General features: G+C 39.1%; 1 protein-coding gene across 2 annotated transcripts in view; it reads right to left on the reverse strand.

Annotated features, from left to right (window-relative positions):
• LOC122791296 (speedy protein 1-B-like) overlaps positions 1-14,958 on the reverse strand; it is a 493,214-nt gene that overhangs the window by 211,592 nt on the left and 266,664 nt on the right. The gene's annotated exons all lie outside the window — the stretch shown is intronic.

Genomic DNA, 14,958 nt, shown 5'->3' on the forward strand with positions numbered 1-14,958 from the left:
CATTTGCACATGGCTTCTTTTTGAAGGTGATTTTGTAGTGTTTTCTCTTTTTTATGTCTATCAAAGTAGTCAGAGTTTTAATTTCAGCAGGTAATTGGTTCCATGTGGCAGGTCCCATCTGCGGGAAAGTGCAGTTGGGTAGGTAAGCTTACCATAACAATAGATATTTGAATGATCATACCTGCAATAGCCTAAGCTGTATGGCTTATATACTGCATAAGATATAACAGACATCCATCTTCAGGGCACCTTCCACATGCCCATACTCATACACACTCGAGTTGAGATGACTAAAAGACAGGTTTGGGTGCCAAGCCCTTCAGAGCTTTCATGCCAAATAACAGAAGGAAGCTAAGTCCTGAGAGGGCATTGCTAGGAAAAGCAAAAATATGTGTCCATATCCTGACATAGAAAAACACACCAAAAAGCAAGAGGTATAGAGGGAGGAAGCAGCTACTGCAGGAGTGATCATTTAGACATCTAATGATGTTTACTTACATCACTGTACTATGTTCATCATATTAACCTCTGCTACAGTAGCCTAAGCTATGTAGGTATATTTACCATAGCATAGAACATGTGGGGAGATGTAAGAGAAAGATACCAGGAGTCCCAGGGGATTGTTCCTAGCAAAGCCTGACCTAGCTTTGGAAAAGGAATCTAGCTTGCAGTGTTTTGTTAAAGTATGCACAGAGGACCAATCTGCTGCTTATAGAATGCTTCTGGAGTCCAACCCTTTCCAAAAAGCCATAGATGAAGCTATGCCCTTACAGTGTGTGCCTCGACCCTGCCTGGAATTATGATATGCATCTTTTAAATCTCAAATGAGGAAGAAGAGGTGCCAGGTTGTGAAGTGAAAGCATTTTAAACTTGGGGACTATCACAAACTGGTTTAGGAAAGAAATATACAGAACTGCTCTCCATGTATTTTCTTTCTTTGGTACTAAAAACATTATCGAATAAAATCCTTTTCCCAACTGTGAAGGAGGAATTGCTTCTATTAATCCCTGAGGCTGCATGTGTTGTTGGACAGGAAGGAATAGCAGGATTTGATCTGGTGGATGAGGAGGAATTCCCTGCCATTTATATCCTAGGTGGATTAGCTGTAGAACACAATTTGCCTGAAAAAAAATCTGTTTCGAAAGACAGAAATGGAGATTCACACTTTCTGGAAGGAATAAGGGACTGCTGGGAGTGGGATGGGGTGGGGTGATGTGACAAGGTCCCCTAAATAGTCATTTAGCCTTATTTAACTGTCCTTTGTTCTGGGAAGTTTCAGCTTTTTTTTCTTTCTTTCGTTTTTTTGGCAACCTCTATACCATTGTTTTTAAACATCTGCTTGCCAGCATTCCACTGAGAGTATATTGTTTCTTGACAAAACTGGATGAGGGAGCAGAAAATAATTTGGAAAATTAATAGAAGGAGGGATGAAAAATCTAAGAGTCCCTGGATTGGCTTATCATTTTCATCACATTTTTGATAACCTCTGCAACAGAGGGTCCAAAAACTAAATCTCTAAGCAAAGAAAATTCAAAATCTCATTTTTACATATTCTAGGAGGTTTTGAGAAAACAGCCAGGCAAACCTCCTCAACATAGTAGTGGCAACAGCCCTGAATGCAGCATCTACAGAAATATAAACACACTTTAAACAATGAGAAGCAACCTGAGAAACTGAAGAAACTAAATCAAAGCTGATTTTTCCTCACAAGAAGGCGCTATAGATAAAACATTTCTTATACTTTTACAATTGTCAATCAGTAAAAACTTTAATACACAAGTCTGACAATTCTTCTAAAAATCAAAGATGCAGAACCATACACCCCCCCCCCCCAAACTTATCAACAACGTTTCTATCCTTGTCAGGAGGAGCAGGATTAAAATTAACAAAATGCTTGGCAGCAGCTGGATTAACTAAAACTATAATTGCTGGTTCAGGTTTGGGATGAATTTATAAAAAACGTGAAAGACTGCAGAACTTTGTACATCCTATCTGCTTTTTAGGTGCAGGAGAAAGGCTTTTGGAGAAACCACAGGCTGTGATAAACACATCCACCAATGCTGACAGCACTGGCAGGATGGGTGAAGGTTCAGTGAAGTCCAGTTTTAACTAGCCATAATATTTTTGAGGAACTGAGAAACCTCAGTGTTCATAGGTTCATAGGTGTGTGCTTGGATAACAACCCCTGGGGCCTGTTTCAGCCTAGCCATGGTGTTCCAAATCTCTGCCAAGTTCTGGTACCCTTGGTAGTGTAAGCAGGAACTTGGGAGTTGAAATATTTACAAGCAGGGGCATTGGAGATGAACCATTTACAGGCTGCATGTATCCATTAGAGACATAGGTGCCACACCAGGGGTGAATTTCCAGTTCCTCATCTAGTTGTCCAAGTTACACTTGATTTGGGTTAGGGGGAAACTCTGCTTCACATGTATGGGAGCCTGTTCCAGAGAAGGGGCAGTCCCTGGGATACATCTCCAGCAGGTCCTATTTATATCATGGGTAATGTTTAAGTATTTAGAATGGGTAATTCCGGTGTTCTTTGTTTGTAGATATGCAGGAGGTCCATCAGAGTGGGGTCCAATGATGCCTTGTATGGCAGACATAGATCTCTCTTCAGCAGCCTGTAGGAAACAGAATACAGGAATAGGGCTTTGAGGTGGTCTGCATAGGACATGTTATTTATGCTCTGTATTCTTTAAATGAGGAACTCCTGTGGATGTTCCAGTTGTTGGATATGCCTGATTAGATACACACTAAAGGGGGCATTGTACTAAAGGATACGTCTGATGAGTGCTGAATACAGGGGAACAATGACCTCCTTGGATGCAGACGTTGCACAGTATAGAATGGTGTCCTTGCTACCATTGACACATGATGGTCAAAGGATAGATTACTGTCTACATGTGTCTCCAAGTCCTGGTCCACTGTGTTAACTCTCAGGGATGTGTTGTCAATATGGTACTTACCAGGGGTGGCTGACTACCATATTCTCTCACTGAAAACACTGTCACATTCTGAAATAGTTTCACAGAAACAGAATCACTCACAGGAAGATTCAGTTACCATACTCTCCTCTAAATCTAAATCAGAAAGCTAAGGAGAAGAATTTGCATCTGTCCCATCAAATTCCACAACAGATTAAGAATCTTGAATCTCTTCAGGAAAACAGGAATCCCTTTTGTTTTAACAAAAACTACCTAATAAGAAGGATCAGTAGCCTGTACAAGCTCAAAACAATTACGCTTATCCAGAAGAACTGCACAGAGAGGTTAAATATTTAGCTTTCTGCTTCTTTTTTTGACTAGAAAGTTGGGGAAAACAGATTTATTATTGGCAGTAACAGCTTTCCCGGAGATGGGTTCAACATTCTGGCTAAGCAGGAGCACTTTCCCTGTCCATTCTCCCAAGACCAATGAGACTGACCACTGAAGGAACCCCAACAGCTGCAGAGGACACGGCTAAGCCCAGTCCATAGTGGCTGTTTGGACAACACCAAAGGGATATGGAGAAAATGAGTGGTTTGAGGAACAAGCTTTGGCCACAGCAGAGTCACCCACCTGCAGCTGAGGCATACAGCATACTGTGGTGGCAAAGGCTGCCTAGTTAACATTTTCTTTTTGTGGCTGGAAGAAGGACCGTCCATGAAACTGATAGTTTGTTCTAAGGTCAAGCCAAAAATGGTGCTTCCATCTGGGGGAAGGTAAGCAGCACTAGTTGGTAAAATTAGAAAGTAGCTAAAAGTAATTTTTTCCCCAGTAAAAATACAGTAAAAAGCACTGCAACACACCTTCTCAGCAACCTAAATGCAAAATAAACATAGTTTCTTCACAGAAAAAGTAGTTTTAAATACTTGTAAATCGAAAGTTTAAGTTCTGTACTTATCATAAGGATAGATCCATGTTGTATGATTTTTGTCCAGTTCAGCTATGGTTGTCAGATCCAACTGGGTCCAACCTTGGCACTGATTCTGAAGCTTGTTGATTTAAGGGCTCTGATTCCTCCCCTACTCATAATTCTCTGAACTCCACCTCACTACCTCAGATCAAGTTTGTCCCCCCAGTGGATAGTATAGCCATATCTAAACTAATACATATGTATATGAGTCATTTAAACCCTGTTTAAAATGTACTACACAATAAAGGAAGAAAAAGTGGCAGGGCTGTTAGAAAATGCAGTAAGAACTGGTCACAGAGTATGCCGGAGACAATGTGGTGAACAGAATCCTATTTGTGACAATTTGGATGGGGGTAGGTGGGAGGGAGGTTGAACAGGAGGAACATCAGACAATATGAATCTATCCTTATGGTAAGTACATAAATTTCATATCCAGTGTTGTCTATTTTTGTCCAATTCAACTATGGGACAGATTCCCAAGCATACAGACCCAGGTGGTATTAAGAATGGACATTCCTGAGGATGGTGGAGCCAAAGGCAGAAGATGATCTAGATTGTTCATCAAGTTGTAATGAGATACAAAGGTATGAACTGCTGACCAAGTAGCTGCTGCACAGATATCATGAATAGGTAGTCTATTGGCAAAGGGTGTTGAAGTGCCCACCGCCCTTGTGGAATGAGCCTTATGCTTAGATTGTAAAGACAAACCCTTTTTTTTGTAAGTGAAGATAGTGCTTTCGGATAACCATCTAGAGAGAGTAACTTCAGCCACAGCTTTGCCTAGTTTAGGTTTTGAGAATGCTACAAACAATTGATCTGATTTCCTGAACAGTTTTGTCCTATGAAAATAGAACCTAAGCTGGCAATGAATGCCCAAGATATGCAGCATTTATTCACCCTTGTTTGAAATTCTTGGAAAAAGGTTAGTATGTTTATTGACTGATTTAAATTATTCTTGGATGCTACCTTAGGAAGGAAAGCTGCATTAGTCCTTAAGAAAACTCTATCTTTGTGAAAAAACAAATAGGGAGGTGTGCAGAAAGGTGCTAGCTTCCCTGAAATCCATTTGGTTGAAGTAACTGCCATCAGGAAATAAAATAGTTTTTTAAGAGATGAATTTCAAATCAACTGATGCTGCTGGTTCAAAGGGTGGATAAGTCAATGCTTGTAACATGATGGTAGCAACTCATGGAGATACCAGGTTTCTGTAAAAATCAGGAAACACACAGAGGCACGAGGACAACATGAACCACAACTTTAATTTCAACGATAATCCAGTATTACATCCAGTATTGCAAAGCGCTTTTCGTCCATTACAATGAAGGGACTTCTTCAGGCAAACAGTTTAAAACAATTAGTGTTGTTTAAATATACTCAGAACCCCTCCCCTAATTAACACTAATTGACATAATCGATTCCTTTCCTCTGTACTGAAAGATGAAATTGTAAATAAAGGTTACGTTTTTCGCAAAGATACGTATGTTTCATAGACAATACATGTATTACATAAAAAGTCATTCACAATCTGTATAACTGTTCCTCTAACATCTAAAGATACTAAAATGCTATTTTTATGGAGATTTTGTTAAGAACACTTATTAAAAACAATTATTAACCAACAATATTAAAAATAACTGTTAAAACAACTTTTAAAAACAACTTCATTCTACAAGACAATTCTTGTTACATAAATAATGAAAGTTCATGTGTATAAATGTGTGTAAATGTGTCTAAGAGTACATGTATAACCTAAAAATACATATATAAATAAGAAATATGAAAAATGTATTGTACTATAAAATGTAAAATATAAAATATATGATATATGAATACATAATTTTGGTTTCTGATAAGAGGCCAGAGAAGAAAGGTTCTTTTCAAGAAGGACTTAGCAATTCTTAAAGAAGTTATGGAATTGTCATTCTGACCTACGTGGAAACTTGAGATAGCTGCCATTTACACTTTGATGGTTAAATAACTGGATCTGCTGTGGGCAAGTTCCTGCAGAAATTCTAAAATGGAAGCAAAGAAAGGGTCTAAACCCCTGAACATAGCCCAAATAGAGAATCTTTTCCATTTGTTATGGAATATTTTCTCCTCTGTCCATTTCCATAATGTCTCTCTTCATATCTCTCATCATCAAATTTTATGCTACATTACTACTTGTCAGTCTGTAAATTATTACTAACCTCAAAAATAAATAAATAAATAAAAACAGTTTGATCTTTCCTTGCAGCCATCATGCTATAAATACATTAATTATCATTGTATTTTATTTTTCTATTCAATAATTTACCAATGTCTGTCTTGTTTTGTGTGTTATAATGCTATGTTCATGTAAGAAATACTTAAAAATAATGTAAATAAGCTCATGTACACAAATGTGGAGCCTTTCTCCCCAGGCCTCCAATGAAAATGTGTTTTACCCAGTCTGACTTTTTCCAGTCAACCAAGACACAAATAAAAAATTATTTTTGTGGTAGTCCATTTCTGGGGATGCTAATATGATCTGAATGATGAAGCAGGAAGCTCTGACTATGGTTAGAACTGGAGGAACCAAGCAGTTTGCTTCATAGCTTTCTATTCCAGAGGAGGCAGTCCGGATGGGTGTGTTAGTAGGTCTGGATAATGGTCCAGCATCCAGGGAGGATGTAGTAGTAGAGGTCACATAAAGGGAAACCATGTTTGTCAAGGCCAGAAAGGGGCAATGAGGATCATCTTGGCCTTGCACAGTCTTGTTTTCTGTATGAACTTGTTTATTAAGGTTAATGGGGGAAAAGACATAGAGGAGACCTGGAGGCCAGTTGTGGACTACAGCATCCCTTGGTGACTGTCCCTGTAGGGGGAATCAGGCTGCAGCAAAGTTGGCCCTAGAAAAACTGAAAATAAAAGTTGTCACTGTTGGATTGTGGGACCACTCATGAGCTATCAAGATAGTTCTGTTCATCTTGAACACCAGTACACTGGTTGACCCCGGGATATGCATTGCAATTAGAAAGTATTGAGAAGACATCATCCATTGTCAGACTCTCATGGCTTCTCAACAAAAGGGGTAGGAGAGGGTTCCTCCCTGTTTGCTAATGTACCAAACTACTAACATATTGTCTGTCTGTATTGGTATCACAGCCCTGGGGAGGATGTCCTGAAAGGCCTGCAATACTACTATGGACCTCATCTCCAGGAAACTGATGTGAAGGTTGACCTCTGTATCTGATCAAATGCCCTGGACTGTCTCCCTTCAAAATGCCCCACCACCCTAGAAAGGATCCTTCCATCATCATCATTACCACAGGGGGGTCCATATGAAGAAGGCATTATCCACCAAGATATGTGTTGCCTGGAAACTTGAGTGAGCTGAATCTTGGCATAAAGTAGAGGGTAAAACTGGGACCATTGCACCACTAGGGTCCACTGAAGTACTCTCATGTAAAATCTGACCAATGGAACCATGAGGACTGTGGAAGCCATTAGACTCAGTAGGTGAAGGGTTAGTCTATCCAGTAGGGAGGCTGATGGAGAATATGAGTGGCAGTGAGGTGGAAGAAGAGCACCATGGAGTTGAGAAGTTGGGCTTGTGTCCAGTTGGCATACAATAAATTCTATCTGTTGAGTAGGTGTAAGATGACTTTTGTTTAGATTGACCATAATCCTTACATCTTGCATCAGCTGAAGCAAAATGTCCTGATGATTTGACAACAGATTGCTGGAAGTAGCGGTCAGCAGACAAATGGCAAGTGCAGGAAAACATGGATTCCTAGCAGGAGAAGAACATGCTGCCACCGCTGTCATCATTTTGGTGAACTACCTGGGGGCTGTTTTGAAACCACACAGTGGGGCTCTGAATTGATAATGTTTATAGCTCCCAGAAAGAAACAGCGAATTCTCCTTGAATGCTTCTCTATTTTCACATAGAAGTAAGCTTTCTTGAAATTTGTGGAGCATATACAATCATCCTTCCTCAGCACAGGCAAAATGTACTGAAGTAAGCTCCTGCTATCACCATGCCATCAGCCACATTAGAAAGCAGTCACATGGCTATGTTGGAAGTAGACCGGGGGGTAGAACAATGGGAGACTACCGTCTTCTGAACATCCATAAGCAGGATACCCAAGAGAGACTTGGAAATCTTTTTGGTCAGATTTCTCTGAAAACTGGTGACATGTTATAAATTATTCAATGCTGTAAGGGCAAATGTTTCTGAAGTGTACGCAAGTTTCCCAAAATGATCCATAACCGTAGACTCTCTACTAGAGGATGGGCTGTTGAACAGTCTTCATATAGCTCCTTCTTTGCGGCCACTGCTACTACCATCACGTCCAATGGTGGACCATTGCTTCAATGCTTCTGGTCTGCTGGTGCTGCAAGATGGGTTACACCACATCAGAGTCCTTCTATGCCCATTGAGCCATCTAATCAATGAGTGGGTCAATGGGTTGTACCAATATGAGCCGCAACCAAAGGCTTTCAGGTACACAGACTCATCTGGAGAAGGGTTATTAGTGGATCATCCCCCTATCTGATTCATCAATTCAAGGATCTTACTAAAGGTGAAGTCTTTAGAGGGGGAGCTAGGAGAGCCTTCACCTTCATCTCTGGGGAAGAGTCTAAGTGCTTCTGCTTGCATGTCTGTTTCCTGTGAACTGGTTCTGGGGGGGGGGGGGGTTGAATCAGACCAAGAACTAATGTAGCAAGTAGCCTGTGCCTCCTGTGAGACCAGCTGTCCCTGTCTAACAGGAGGATGGAAAGTAGAAACCGATTCTAGCTAAGGTTCAGATGGAACCAAATTAAATGAATGTGCCTTTTCCCTCAGCATGGAAAGGACCTGCTCAAAAGTCTCAAAGGCTGAGGACACCATCAGATTCATCAGAGCCCTCCTGCCCCTTGACAGAAAGGAAGCTTTGAAACCAAAAGGCCTTGACACCAAGGCAGACCTTGACATCGAGCTATCAAGAGCCAAGGTACCAAGAAGGAGAAGAGACAGCTCCAACAATTTTGGTGTTGACCCATCCCCTGGAGCCATGATGCCAAAGCTTCAACTCTCAATCTCTTCTGGATCCAAACATATCAGAATCAAAAGGGGAAGGGAACCTGTTGGAGTTTAAGTCACTTGCACTATCATATCTGGCAAAGGAGCTCCAGGACAGATCGGATCCAAGATAGCATGGTCCGAGGGTGGACCAGGACCTGATAAGAGATAAGAGGAGGAGTAGGCAGCCCAGCACTCAGTATGGTCCCAGAAGATGGCAACAGAGAACCCTGAGCTGAATCTGTGTTCTGAGGAACTTCCTGATCATCCTGTTGACATCTTGTTTGGTCAGGCTTCTTTATTTATTTTATTTATTTACTTACTTACACTTGATAACCGGGTAGTGTCCGACTGGGCCAGAAGCCCATTTTCAGTGGAGACACAGGAAGAAAAGCTCCAAGGAAGATTACATAATTATACATTTGTACATATGACAATTACAATAGGAGTTCAAACACAAGTTCCTTGACCTTGTATTTAAAAGCATATAACAATGGTAGTAGAATAAGTTTATACTGTTCATACAGACAAAACAAAAATATATATATGTGTTTTTTTTTCCAGGATAAAAATATCACAAACTGAAGCTAAGAAGGCTCAATTGGCAAGAACTATTGACAATGGGTGGTGGAGAGAAGGAAGTTAGACAGTAAGTAGTTAAATTAGTTAGCCTGGTGGAGAACATGAGCAAAGCCTATATTTTGTGAAATATTCCTTTAGGGACTGTTTAAATGAATGTGTATCACTGATGGACAGAATATGCTGAGGTAGAAAATTCCATTGTTTGCCAATGATATGCGAGTATAAGGAAACACAGTGAGAGTTTTGGGTTTTGTTAATCTTCAACAATAGTTGGAGAAAGGACGAAAAGGTAGGTTTGCCCCCATATATTGTAGTAAAGGGATAAATGAAATAAGGAAAGAAAGAGAAGGGGGTATGGACTCAAATTATGTGAAATGCACTAATGGAGAGGACTTCACTAGGGCCCTGATCCTAGAATACAATGGTTTGAATAATGGAATTAGAAAAATATTTTTCAGAGAATGGAATAGATTTTTAGCATTAACAGATATAGAAGGCATTGACAATATCCCTAAGAAAGTTATATATAAGAATTCTAGAAGTTTAGGCAACATCCTAGAGACCAAATGCGGAAATAGGAAAAATAGGAATAAAATTAAAAAAAGGTACATATAAGTGTGGACGTTGTAGACAATGTTGTCATATCCTGAATAAGGAGGGATTCTTCCTAGAGAGTAGGAAGAAATGGATATATAGCCCAGATTATTTCAATTGTGAATCCATGGGTATAATATACCTAGCTATTTGTGAAGCTTGTAACTCCTTCTATATAGGGAAGACAGAGAGAGCCCTTCAGAGGAGGATTTACGAACATATGTACGATATATCGACCGGAAAAGAAAGCAATGCACTTTACAAACACAGCAAAATATGTATGGAATATAAATATAAATTTTTAATATATATGAAACAACAAAGACCAACAGTGAGTCCCAGCTCTACCTTCCAGATAAAATTTATTCGGTAAATATACATGTATGAGTAAAGGTGTTATTTATGTTATATTTTGTGATTGTAATAGATACTATATTGGGGAAACAAAAAGAATGTTAGCGGAAAGGATTAAAGAACATATTAGAGATGTAAAAAACAATAAAATTAATAGTCCCATTGCTGAGCACTTTAACTCTGTACATCATGGAAACATTGAACATATAAAAGTTTCTATTTTGGAACATGTTCCTCTTTATTATAATGATTTAGATGGGCAAAAAAATATATTAAGACAAAAGGAATCTATTTTGATCATGAAATTTGGGGCATTGCAACCATATGGAATGAATAGAGAATGTAATTGGCAATGCCTTATTTAAGACTATGGCTTTAAACATATTCTGTATATGTGATGTAATTGTTTGATTGCATAATTGATTGATTGTTTGTTTTTTGTATATATTGAAAAGTGTTTTATGAGTTTTACTGTTTTACTCTGTAAAGGCTGTTGGCCGAGGCGCTAGAGAAAGGACTTGCTTCAACCGAATAAATTTTATCTGGAAGGTAGAGCTGGGACTCACTGTTGGTCTTTGTTGTTTCATATATATTTTCTTGTTTCTTGTTGTTTAACTATAAATTTTTAATAATTGAACAAGTCAAGAAAGATATCAGGGGCGGTCCCTGGGAAGACAGAGTGGAATATAGAGAACTGTGGTGACAGTTGTCCTTGAATTCAGACAAATTTCCTGGATTAAATGATAAAATATCTATTCTGCCACTTCTCAGGTTAAGAGCAGCTAAATTATAGGCAATGTTGCAATATTGTCATTTACCACTAGATGTCACAACACATGTTCTTTTTATCTTTTTATATTTGATTCTTCTTATATTTGATTCTTTTTATATTTGACTATACACAAATCATTTCATTACTCTTGGTAATAATGCAATGAGACAATGCTTCATTCATCCATTCATTTATCTATTTATATATTTCTTAAAGGGTTTTTTTTTTAAAACAAAGTTTTTTATTAACTAAATATGGAAAATCAACTTACACAATAATGTATTTATGGTATGATTTTTAACAAGTAGGTAATAGGATGAAATAAATAAAATATGCACTAAGGAAAAAAAACTTTTTTTAAAAATATATATATGTGTTTTTAAAGTCTTATATGTTTTATGTACATATTTCTTTCAGTTTTTAGGAACAAGTTTTATAAAAAGGAATTGGTGTGCCAACTAATTAATTATTTTATGTAATTGATTAAATGAGTTAATAGATGGTACTATATAAAGGAGGTTAGGAAATGTACTGGTCATCTGATGAAGTCAATTAATTCGACGAAAACGCTGTGTGTTCAACAGTTTTGGAAAAGGCGTTAATGGTGGTTTTATTTTATGTTCATCATCTGTGGCTTGAATAAACTTTTTACTTCTGAGGAGCTGAGTCCTGCGATCTCGCTTTTTGGGTTTGTTTGCTGAGTTACAATCTTCAACAATACTTTATCAGCAGACCTAAGAGATTTTAGGTTAGTGTAGGGTTGGACAAGGTCAGATAGATCTAGGCAGTTGTCAGGTTTGTATAAAACTGTATGGGCAGTTAGTAGCTGAGTCAGAGTAAGCAGGCGAGGGAGCTCTAACCAGTTCAGCTGGAGAAGGGTACTACAATGGTGAGATCTTTGAGACTGGTTAGTGGTGAATTTAGCTATTTTGTTACAGCAAGATTCAAGGCTATTCAGTTCAGATTTGTGAAGTCTGGCAAATATTTGTGAACAGTAAAGCAGGAAAGATAAGAGATGGGTTCTGGCTGTTGCGATTCTGGCATTGTCAGTAAGATACAATTTAGCCCTATAGAGAGAACCCAGTTTGACATGAACCTTTTTAATTGTTAGTGTAATGTGTTTGTCAAATTTAAGTCCACTATCAATTGTGACACCAAGAAGTTTTGTATGTTCAACGGGTTCTATTTTTGTGCCATTGGAGGAGGAAATAGAGATAGATGGTTGGTTGTTTATTGCTGAGGTATTATAGAAGATCATAAGCTTGGCTTTATTGGGATTAAGTATTAGTTGATTCGGTTTTAACTAATTTTCAATATTGTGGAGGCTGCCTGAGTTTTTTCTCAGAGTTCTTTGCTAGAGGGGGCAGAGCAGATTAGGGAATCATCATCAGCATATTGTATGATTGAGGATGGATATGCTGAGGAGTTAAGATCATTGGTAAAAACTGTGAATAGAAGTGGGCCTAGGATAGATCACTGTGGTACTCCTACACATACAGGGAGCTGGGTGTAGACTTTATTGTCCCATAAAGTGGCTTGTTTCCTATCTGACAGGTAGCTATGAAACCATCTTAGGGCTGCAGAGCTGCAGTGGTAGAAAGCCAGTTTATTGAGAAGTATTTGATGAAATTCTTAATGACCGAGTCGACTATGTCAATGAAGGTAATTTCAAGTACCTTCACTCTTGAAGGATTGATCAGTGTAGTCTGGGACTCACTGAATCTGTGCAGAATTGGGACTGAGGAAGTGATGGATGCATCTGAGGAACTGCCAGCTCTAAACATCATGGTACCTTAGGATGCAAACCAGGCAAGAGAGTCAGATCTGGGAAACACTTATCATAGAACAGTTATTACAGGATTTCTCAGAATCTGATTTCTCCTTTTCCTTTGTCTTCTCCTTCTCTTTGTCTTTTTGTTTTTCTTTCTTGACTTCTTTGTTTTTCTGTTTTTCCTTCTCTTTCTGTCTGTCCTTGGATTTCTTATCTTTACTTGCTGGAGAGGAGGTAGCAGAGGAAGTTGAAGACACGGCAGACTCTTTCTAATGAGGAGAAAGTCCCTTCATGATCAATTTCTCCCTTTTAGTTTGGAGAGTTTGGGGGACAAAAGAAGAGTAGGCCTGACACTGTGTTTAAAGATGGGCAGCACCCAAACAATAAACACACAATAAGTGTGGATCCTGAGACAGCAGTTTGTGCCCATTCTCCACATATTTTTAAATCCCTGACTGGCAGCCATTACAAGCACACTAAAAGCACACTACAGGAGATAAACACACATACACAAAGAGCAAAAGTTTACAAGCAAAACCTGTCTATACTGACTATAACCACACCACCCACATCAAAGAGCCAAGCACAACACCCACCCACCTATGCAGGGGTCCTCAATAAAAACTTACCTAAACAACAGAGACCCCCAAAACACACTCAACTATAAGCTATGACTAAGCCTAAAACACCCAATCTATACAATATCTAAACTGTCTAATTATGTAACTATGAAACAGTTCACGTAGGTACATGTCTAGTAATACCATATACTATCTACTAAGTAAAGAACACAACACAGACTACATATCTAAACTACTCTAATATATCTAAATATGACAAAACTGTAACAATAACTACAATACTAGATGGAGAGAACATTTTTCCATCAGTATAGGGGAGGAAGATAGCAAAGACAAAATTTGCCAGAGAAACACTGCAAAAGAAGATAGAAAATCCTGGAGCCTTCAATGGCTCAACCAATTACTTCAGATGGCAAACAAGATCTGAGATACTGAGGTAGAGTTCAGGGAATTAAAAAAAAAATCTTATACTTTATTCCGCTGCTCTTACTGTAACTGCTTTCTACCTACTTTATTACCCTATTTTGCTGTTCTGTGTGCTCTTAAGTGTTCCAGTGCTCTTATTCTGCATTTATTACTGCTTGTTAGTAGCCTGATTAAATGTGCCTGCTGTTCTAAGCATCTCAGTTTTGGTTTTAGCACTTGAGCTTCAGGCGAGTTATTTTACATTTAGGGTTTTTGTGGTCTACACACTTGTGGACAAACCCTTATCAAATCCTGCTCTCAACAAGTCCGCCAAGTAATCACAACACTATGTTTGGACAATTCCCATCAGTTTCTCCTGCCAGTCTGGTCGACATGGGCATACTGAGACAGTGTAGCAACTGCCTCATGTTCACGGACAGGCCTCTTCTCCTAGTACATAATTCTTTAACTTGCGAGAAATGCATCTACATCAGTAAGCTGGAATCCATGCTCTCTTGCACCACAGTCAGTACCCTGACAAAGAGGACACTGCCAGCACAAACCCCAAACCACCCACATCACACAGCCAAGCACAACACACACCCACCTATGCAGGGGTCCTCAATAAAAACTTACCTAAACAACAGAGACCCCCTCCCCCAAAAAATTCACTCACAAACATTCCACACACAACACCAATCATGTCACACACAGTAGACAACACACCGGTGTCTCAAAAACACAGCCCATTAGGCATAACAATAAATGAAACATACTAGTCATTGGCGACTCAGTAGTGAGACACAGTGATGTCCCCCTCACCAGGCTCAACAAGGAGAAGGTCACAGTCAGCTGTCTGTCAGGTGCCAGAATCCGCCACCTCACCCATGCACATAAGTGTCTAAAGAACAGGTACAAGTATGACTCTGTCATTGTCCATGTTGGTGTAAATGACATGAAAAGTACCTCCCTGGACTAT

Source organism: Protopterus annectens, chromosome 17.part0 (assembly GCF_019279795.1).
Source record: "Protopterus annectens isolate FY-2018-M chromosome 17.part0, PAN1.0, whole genome shotgun sequence".
Classification (NCBI taxonomy): Eukaryota; Metazoa; Chordata; order Ceratodontiformes; family Protopteridae; genus Protopterus; species Protopterus annectens.